We start from the raw sequence: 10,173 nt of genomic DNA, 5'->3' as shown, positions 1-10,173 counted from the left end.
ATTGCCATGACCTTTCCCCACTTCTGGATGTTGTGGTCCCCACTTCTAGTTTTGTGTGCCTTGACAAGTGTTTTCGTGTCTTTCGAGCCTTACCACAGGATCCTCCTACCCCTTTGTCGTGCAGAAAACGGGACAAATCTGGGCTTGAATAATAGGAGGAGTCTGTATACAAGACGTAGCCTTTCTCCATGTATGGTGCAAGCAGATTTTTTTTTTTTTTTTTTTTTTTTTTTTAATAATGCTCCCGGTGCTTACATGAGGGTTATTTCGATTGTAATCAATGCTGGTTGGTACCTATGTATGGGATTATGTCCACTACAATACCAGTCTCACAATCACACAAGACAAACAATTGATTTCAATTGGTTCCTTTTCGTCTGCATATACTGCTTGAAAACAAGACGTCCCTTGAATAGCACAAGCGATTCGTCTATTACCAGCTTGCAGAAGGGTTTGAGAAATCGGTTGTACCGTTCCTTTATCATCATAAACACATCACGTATCTTCCACATGCGGTCGTCTGGTCGAGGTTGTGTACTCGTGGCAAAGTGCAAGGTCCTTAGTAGTGTTTGGAACCCATTTCTTGGCACGAATTTCCCGAATGTTGGTGTACCCAGCAACGGTTCTTTTTTCCAATAGTCGCTGATGACATGTTTCTTTGCGTGTGGCATCAGAATAATTAGAGCAAAGAACACAAAGAGTTCCCTGACTGTTGCGTCTTTCCATATCCTGAGGTGGCTGTGTGTATTACTTTCTTCTGAATTGTCACTCTCCTGTGTTATGAGATAATTATGCTGTAGATTAGTCTTCTGCACTATTTTGTCCATTACTTCATTGTCAAAGAAGGCTTCTAAATATTCTGCTTCCATTCCATCAGGTCCAACGGAAAAAAACTGAAGTCACACCTGATGAGCTAGTCAAAATTATGAATGTGAGGCTCAAAATCATGACCATCACTCCAGGAAGAAAAACCCACATTGTCGCAGGGGTTCGTGTCAGGTGGTGTGGGGGTCGGTACAACTCCTTCATCCTCACTCGAATTCCATTCATACTCTCTCCCCGATGCACAAGGGCCATCGATGTCTCACTGCTGTCCTGTGCTCGATGAACGTGATTCATGTCATCATATGATCCAGAATTGCCATCCGTTCTTCTTGATGATGATAGCAAAGTTTGATCACTTCGTCGCTTTTGGCCAATGCTGATTTACAGCGGCGGCGCCAAGGGGGACTTGGGAAGGCTTTAGCCTCCCCAAAAAAGTGGTCAGCCCCCCCAACTGAAATGAGCAAATTGAATGCATAGTCTATCTCAGGTAGGCTATGCATATTTATGCCACACATTACCGATAGGCTATCTGTAATGTGTGACATTTCTACAACGGGTTACAGGTGATTTGAGGCGTGGGTCATCACATATAATGAAAGCAGTTGAACTTGCATAACGCCGCAATAATACACATATATTGTCCTCATTTCAGATGGGGAGGGGGTTAATGGTAGGGCTAGCGCTGATGGCTGACAAATTTTTAGACCTGGCTATTAAAAATTCCACTTCATAAAATTATTTTAACGAGTCCCCCCTTGGCGCCGCCGCTGCAAACAGCATTGGCCAAAAGCGACAAAGTGATCAAATTTTGCTATCATCATCAAGAAGAGCGGATGGCAATTCTGGATCATATGATGACATGAATCACGATCATCGAACAGAGGACAGCAGTGAGACATCGATGGCCCTGGTGCATCGGGGAGAGAGTATGAATGGAATTCGAGTGAGGATGAAGGAGTTGTACCGACCCCCACACCAGAAAAATATGATGTCACTCCTCGCTTCGCGAAGTGAGGACTGACGTCATATTTTTCTGGTGTTTGATCAAACATTTTGGTGTTTTATGATTTTTTGTTTGATTTGACCAAATGACAAGAATCTTGCCATCAGAGTTTAATGGGTTTTAACCCCTACGTATGTCGTCTGTGTAACTTAGTGTAGAATAACAGTCTAATGAGGACCACAATGGAAATAAGCTTACATGTTTTTGTTTTTGTTTTTTGTTTTTTGTGTTCTCCTCGGCAATTGTAATTGTAATTTTGAACTGTGTTCTTTTCATTATCTGTATTTCATATATATTTGATTCATTACCAATTGAACTTATTATTATTATTATTATAACACCACCACCTTCCTTATGGTTTCTATCCTGATGAAAGTGTTTAAATCCCACAATATTAAATTTAGCTTCAAACTCTACCATTTAACCTTGTCTCGGTTATTCCTATCATATCGAGATTTTCGCTTTTGACATACGCCTGGATTTCTTGCAATTTGTTCCTAATACTACGAGCAATACATGGTTTTAATTAACTCGTGATTATTTCTTTTTGACTCGTTTTGATTTTCACCATCATGCCTTACATTATAACCTTGTTCTTTATTGACACCTTGCTCTATATTGACATTTGGTCCTTCATTGACATTCACTACTTCATGGACATTTGCCCCACCACGGACATCTGGTCTCTCATGAGCACCGTCACCGCATCCCACACTGGCCAACTGTCGTCCATTGACATTCTGCCCGGCATCACTTCCAAAAAATGATATTCTGTCCTCCACTGACATTAAGTCCTACCGTGATGTATTGTCCTCCACTATCATTACATCTCATTGTGATATCTTGTCCTTCATTGACATTACACCCTAATGTAATATTTTGTCCTCTACATATACCAAGGCTTTTCCCCCCTTACAAGGGAAGTAGCCAAAAAGAAAAAGGCAATAAACATTCCCACCCATTCCATCCCTAAATACACTCCACTACCCTCCACCCTCCTTCCCATCTTAGCGGCCTTGCTGTAGATGTGCTGTGCCTTGCGACACTGCCTCTGACCCAGGGCAGTGGACAAGGTGCAGGGATGACCCGTCATCCAGGATTTTGTCCTCTACCGACATTATATCCTAAAATACTTTGCCCTACACTGACATATTGCTCTACATTATTGCTCAGAGTAAGATGTTTAGATGAGAAGGAAAAGGAGCCGGGGAACAAGGAGAAGCTGAGAGAGGTGTGGGGGATGGTGAAGGATAGAGTAGAGGTAGTGGAGGAGGAATGAGGGTGTTTCGAGGAGGGAGTGATAAGGTGTGCAAAGATGGTTATGTAGAACACGGAATATGGGAGGGAATAGAAGGGTAGTAAGTGGAGGGATGATGAAGTGAAGAAGAGAAGCAAGTATACAGGGACTGGTTGCAAATAGGATGAGAGAAACATACGAGATACAAGGAAAAAGAGAAGTAAAACAAAAGATAAAGGAGGCAAAATGGAGATATGTAAAATGGGGAGGAGTATGACAGAAAATAGTGAAAGTAATAAAAGGATGTTTTGGAAGGAGGTTGAGTGTAGGTGGGAAGGCATATGGGAGGGTTTTGAGAGGATTAGGAGAGCAACAGTGAGTAATTACTTGGAGGAAGTAGATAGCTTTAGGTATTTGGGTTGCACATGGCAGGAAATGGAGGAGTGGAGGTGAAAGTAAATTGTAGATTAAAAGAAACAAGTAAATGCCTTAGGGGGGGGGGGATTGGAAAGTGTCATGCGAAATAAGTTTCTGGGAATGGATGCAAAAAGGAGACTATATGAAAGAGTGACTGTGCCGATGGCACTGTATGAGGACAGAAACATGGGATTTAAGAAAGGCAGAGAGGAAAAGTTTAAATGTGTTTGAGATGAAGTATGTGAAGAGTATGGTAGGTGTTACAAGGTTGGATAGAGTGAGAAATGAAGAGGTGAGGAGGAGAACAGGGGGTGGAAAAATCGATGGCAGATAGGGGTGATGAAAGTATTGGGATGATTTGGACACATGAAAAGAACAAATTAAAAAGATTAGTAAAAGAGCTGTGGAAGGCAGTGGTGGAGGGAATGAACTTGAGGGGACAACTGAGGATAAAGTTGGGGTGAAAGGGGCATTTAACAAGAGGAAATGTCTGTTGAGTTGGGGAGAAGGCAGGGGATAGGGGTGAGTGAAGAATGCCTGTGTATAGATAATATTGTGATGCAAGGAAAGGAGGGGGTGGGGGATGGAGAGGTAGGGAGTGGTTATGTATATATTGATGCAACCCCAAGGGATTTCTCCCAGTCTTCTCATTTTGCTTGATGAGAGGACAGAGAGGGAGGGTTGCCCATTAACCCATTCAACTCCGATGACAAGACATCTTGTCATCGGAGTTGAATGGGTTAAGTGAAGCTGTTGTGCCGTGGCTTGTTGCATGGCTTCTGACCCAGGGTAGTGGGTGGGACATAGAGATGACCTGTCATCCACGAGGAGGCAAGATGAGGAGGAAAGTGTGGAGTGGAATGGGTGGGAGTGGTTACTTGCCTTTTGACTTGGCTATCTATATTTCTAGTTGTTATTTCTCCTTTATATTTCATATTTATACCTATATTGTATATTTATATCTCTTATATTTACATATCTATTTTCTATTTAGAATAGACTTACCTCTATGATGATCCTCATTGTTGCTGCAGGACATGCTGGCAATGTCCTGCTGAACTGTTTTCTCACTTGCTTTTATTCCCTATCTAATCCTGTTTCTAGTCTACGTGTTTACAATCCTAATTTTAGCCTCTGTTTTCCCCCCACCTCTTCACTACTCTCCTTCACACCTTTTACTCCACTCTCATACCAGCTACTGACCACCACCCCCCGCTCCCTTCAGGCGGTCACCTTGTCCGCATTGTTCAACAGGTGACCTTTGCTCTTGTGCTTGGAGGGTGCCAACCTCACACACATTATTCTCTCTGGGAATAAAAAAAATTTGAACACAATCCTAAATACACAAGGTGCATCATGTATCTATATATAATCAATCTATAGACCAAGGGCTTCTTCCACTTTATAAGGGAGTCAGCCAAGTCAAAAGGAATGCACCCGCTCTCACCCAATCCATACCCATTTGCCACCTTTGTTCCCCTCTCAGCTCCTCATGAAGGGTTATCCCTGTCTCCCGCACACTACTCGGGTCAGAAGCAACGAGGAGAGACACAGCACATCTACAGCAGAGCCAGCTGCTTCACTGACATGGCCACCCTCCCTCCTTGTGCCCTTCGTGCGAAAGTAGAGAAGACGAGGCGAAATCCCTTTCGGCCGTGTCAAAAGATCCATAAACAATCATCCCCTACTTCACTTTATCCTTTGCTTTCTCCCTTCCCTTCTTAACAGACATTCCCCTCTTGCTCAATCCCTCTTTCACCCCATCCATCCTCGGTTGCTCCATCAAGCCTTACACACCTCTTTTACTAATTTTTCTTCACTTGTATTAACATAACAAAAATTCTATATCTTGTATAGTTAGTTTGTCCTTTTTTCTTTAAAGATCTGCTCCGGGCAAAAGTCAAATTCAACAGTCTCCAAATAAAACAAGCAGGAGATGCATAGCTGTGGCCAAAGCTATGATTTTTGCCCTATTATGTGTATGGACAGCTGTGGTAGGTAACAGACACTGGTGGGAATTGGAGAGGAGAGCAGGATTCAAACCCACAACTTGCGAGGCCAGCATACTTCTGATAACATCACTAACACATTTTCCAGATAAAATATTATTGATACATTGGTATTAATCCTTTCTAATATGAATTTGTCAACATTTTGGCAATTTTTGCAGGTACATCTGCAAATGTTTATACCTTACCTGCATCCCAGGAACTTCCTTGTCATCTGCAGGAAGTGGATGAACTTCCTTGTCATCTGCAGGAAATGGATGATCCAGTGCAGTTTCTTCCCAGGTTCTCCAGCATAATGAAAGGCCCCTCCAGCTTATCTATAACCTGTACTATACCTTTTACTGTTTACCAGCCAATCACAGAACTGGCTGGTCACCAAGGGTTCAAGTGATAAATCAAAACACCACATAAGACCTTTCAGTCCAGCTTCAACTGGTTACCAGACAATTACAGAAGAACTGCCTGGTCACCAAATGAATTACAGTGATAAATCATACATCAGACCTTTCAGTCCATTATGAAGTTAGATTAAACAATGAACAATTCTATCAATGAATAAATAATATTGTGTTGGTGTTTGTGTTTTCTTTCTTTGTTTTTGAATATCAATTATTCTTTTTCTTAGAGCTCCTTTAGTGTCACCAACTCAAAACCCACAGAACAGACACACCTAGAGCCTTCTCAGAACACTTGCAGAAACAAGTGACTGAACAAAACATTGACATTTTTTTTTCCTTGCAAGGCATAAAATTCAAAGGGTTATCAAACAAAAATAATAAGGTAAATATCTATTTGCTACATATATAAACAAAGCCCTCTGTACCTTTGAATCACTGCACACCATCTACCAAGCTCCCAAGTAATGACTCACACCACCAAAGACTCGCTTAGAAAGACAACCTCCTGTACAAGCAAGCCCGTCCCTTCATGAGGGAACCACACCTGGTGCAGGTACGTGACGTTCTTCAACCTTAGGTTCTGATATTTGCCGATGTATTATGGGAACTATACATGGGGGACAGTGTGCAGTGGAATGGAGTGAGGACCTTCACACATTCACATCAAAAAGTGACAGCCGAATACAAGCTTCAGAGTGAAAAATACAAAGTCCGACAATGGTTGAGGTCTAACTTGGAGTGCCCTGCATCAATTATATGCAAACACACTTGGAACTGGAGGTTCACGTGCACCTACGGTTGAGCCACAGGAGATGCAGGAAAATCCGCTACAACTTAAAGAGTACAAACTAAATTTCCTTAACCAATCAGTACAGGTATATATTGCGACTAATCACAGGTTATGCAGTATCTTATCATGTACACACGCATACACGACACCTGCCATCTGTAACCATGTTGACTGGTTCCTAATGGCTTGAGAGTTGTTGCCCATGGGCTTCAGTTCCCTAGTGTGCTGCAGTTCTGTATAACCATGCCTATCACAGTTCTTCTGTACAGCCATCCTTCATCCATTAACGTCTGGGTTGACTGCTAAAGAGTGAGTCATCATGGGCAATGTTGCCATGCACTAAACTATGATTGTGATGTTCCCTTGGAATTACAACTACTGTGAGCAGCACACTATAGAGATCATTCACATGTAAATGCATCACACTCACACACAAAATACTACTGCCTTCTTATGCTGCATGGGACCCATGCAAGATGCATGACAAATCCCTACCATTCTCTATTCATTCACAATCATTCCACAACACTCACACAACACTAAGAGAAATGATCGTACGCCTCATTTGCGAATCGTTACTTCACATGACATGGCTGAACGCCCATCACAGTGGCGGTAATTTCTTCCAACTCGCCCCACTTGTGTTGACTTTCCAAACACAGCCAGTCTTGCTTCTACACAAATATGATCGTTGTTTTATTAATTCTTTTTTTTTTCTAATCATTTTGGTCATAATCTTGGGCAATCAGCCTGTACAAGTCTTCACACTTGAAAACACAAAAATACTTGTATCATTCACAGAAAAAGTTAGAACTAAAAAGTAAAGCTGGATACACAGGAAAATCAAAATAATAATGATAACGATCACACCTTTATCCGCAACCTACACAAATCTAATACCTGCAGCCATATTTCACAATTTTGCTATCACCAACAGCAGGCAGTTTTATTCAGGCAAGGCTAGAGGACTGGGGTTCCATTTAAGCAGGACCTCATCTCTACTCCAAATCTGCCACTTTAAAGATTGTTGAATAAAATACTCTGCAGTTTACCACACCAAAACCTGCAGTGAATGCCGAATTGATGAGTTTCATCCCTTCTTCATAGTGACAAAATTGTATATTCTCCTGTGGCCAATAAAAATACAAAACATTCTCCCACGTTCAAAAACAGGAACATTTTGAAGTCACGTGGGGTGGGGGGGTGGGAGGATAAATAATAAGGCCAAGTTGGTCAAAATGTTGGGGCAATAAACTCTATTCCCAACACATCTTCATTTCCCTTCCCCACCCATTTCTCTCTCTCATATATATATATATATACACATATAAACAGTGCTTGTCACAATATTATGACGGGTGAGCACCCCGGCATAATTCCGTGATGAAAAACAATGGCCTCCCATACAGGAGGGGTCTTTTACCATCACAGCATTATGCCTAGTACCAGCCATTGGCATGACATTATTGCCTCCCAAGAAACACCACATACCAACTCAGTGCCTGTGTGGTTGTCGTGGTGAGAAGAAGTGATGCACCTTGCCAATCTTTAGTCTGGGTTTCCCTCGGTTTCTGGGTTATACCTTGGTGACTATGGGTAAAAAGAAGTCGTCAAATCTTGTAACTATACCTCAGATCATAGTGCTTCCCAAAGCTGGGCTCCAGACAAGAGAAATAGTGGTGAATGTTGGTGTGAGTGAGTGATCAGTGAGAGACTGGGTGAGGGGTGGTGTCAAGTTACCATCTGCTAAATCTCAGCTTGGCCCCTCGAAGCAGTTAGAGAGTACACCTACCATAACTACTAGAGAATTGAAAGAAAGAACCCATGTCTGCTTTCTGAGGTGTCCATAAGAACAGTCAACAGGTGGGTGGCTGAACTGGACTACAGTAGCCACCAGGAAGTTAGGAAACCCATCCTTACCAAGCAGCAGAAGAAACGTTGGCTGGATTTTGCACTTTAATATCATAACTGGACTCCCCAATAGTGGTCCGAGGTCTTTTGGAGTGATGAAGCCACCTTCACCACCACCTGTAACCGTGGTGGACATGTGTACCAGGCCAAAGGTAGTGATCCATTACAGCCACAGTACACACCTGTGGGACCACCAAACACCCAGACTTGCTCATGGTTCTGGGGTGTTCCATGGCTCAGAGTGTTGAACTCACAGTGCTCCCCCAAAAACCAGTATATGAACCAACATAATTATCTGGAGGTGTTGTGTGACAGTTTACCCGACACATTTGAAAAGTGTGGGGCTACAGTATTTTTGCAGGATGGCGCACCATGTCCCACCACCATATCTGTAGCTAAGGACTGTGATGGGAGCTTCTTTAATAACTGGCCAGGCAATTCCCCTGACCTGAACCCCATTGAAAACCTGAGGTCAATAGTGAAGTAAAGTTTGATGGGCAAGGATATTAGTTCTATTCCACAGCTCGAGTCTACTGTATGTGAGGCATGGATTAATATACCTTCCCAGGCCCTCAGGAATTTGTGTGGGAGCCTTCCTAAATGGATGAAGGATGTGGTGAAGCGTAAGGGAGGCAGCACCAATTATTAGAACCTCGGCAAGTGTGCAAATATATTTCTATGGTATGTGTTTTGGTGGGTGTGGGGTGGCCGGCATAATGCAGTAATGAGCAATGTGTGTATATATATATATATACATATATATATATATATATAAAATCATAATAATAGAATAAAAAAATTCTAGACATGGGAGATGTACAAATTTTAGAAATTCCAAAAGGAGATCACTATCTGTTTTCCCCTTTCATCTGATGTCCCCCTCCCCACCGTAACCTCTACAAAATAAAACAGCTCAAATTAGCCTGAAAAAAGCTCATAAAGCAATTAACGAGAACCGACTGCGGAAGACACATTTACAAAAAACGTGTGCTGGGCTGACAGGAGGAACGCAAACAGTCCATTTGCCTGTCTTGAGTAAAGTGCAGGAATGAACAAATACTTTTTTGTTCAGGCCCTCTTATACATTGCAATCATTCTCCATTACACTGCCATTTTCTGTAATATCACGAGTAATCTTGGATTCAGCCTCCTCCAATCAATCATTCTCCTTTATGTAATAAACCTTTTCATGATGCCAGAGCTGTTCTCTATTATAACGTAGCAAATATTCTTGAATTCAGTAGTTTTATCACAACATTGTGATCATTCTCCATGGCAGCGTAGTAGTTCTTCACAATGTAGTTGTCGTTCCCCATACCACAGTAACACTTTTGTTGTCCACAACACTGCAGTGGATGCACCAAGTTTGTAACCTGACCGCTAATTCAAGTCGCCAATGTACATCAAAAATGTCCATTCTTCGTCCTAACATCATGGACAACTGATAGCCTTTCGGTCGATAAAGGCCGTAACAGCCCATTTGACCTTGGAATCAGGTACAGGTTGGACCAGCGGCCCGGTGCATGGGCTGCTGGTCCAGTACAGCGAATAAACACAATTATACAACCATCCTGGCATTTTCC

General features: G+C 42.3%; 1 protein-coding gene across 1 annotated transcript in view; it reads right to left on the bottom strand.

The window, feature by feature from the left end:
* Window positions 1–6,264: 6,264 nt before the first annotated feature.
* Window positions 6,265–10,173, bottom strand: part of LOC143031637 (leptin receptor gene-related protein) — a 20,298-nt gene continuing 16,389 nt past the window's right edge. Inside the window, exon 5 of the mRNA XM_076195742.1 lies at window positions 6,265–10,173. This exon is cut by the window's right edge and continues 126 nt beyond it. The gene's annotated coding sequence lies outside the window, so the exon portion shown is untranslated.

Source organism: Oratosquilla oratoria, chromosome 12, assembly GCF_046742065.1.
Source record: "Oratosquilla oratoria isolate Oo_2021 chromosome 12, ASM4674206v1, whole genome shotgun sequence".
Classification (NCBI taxonomy): Eukaryota; Metazoa; Arthropoda; class Malacostraca; order Stomatopoda; family Squillidae; genus Oratosquilla; species Oratosquilla oratoria.
The sequence above is the reverse complement of the archived record's forward strand: the minus strand, read 5'-3'. Positions and strand labels throughout refer to the sequence as shown.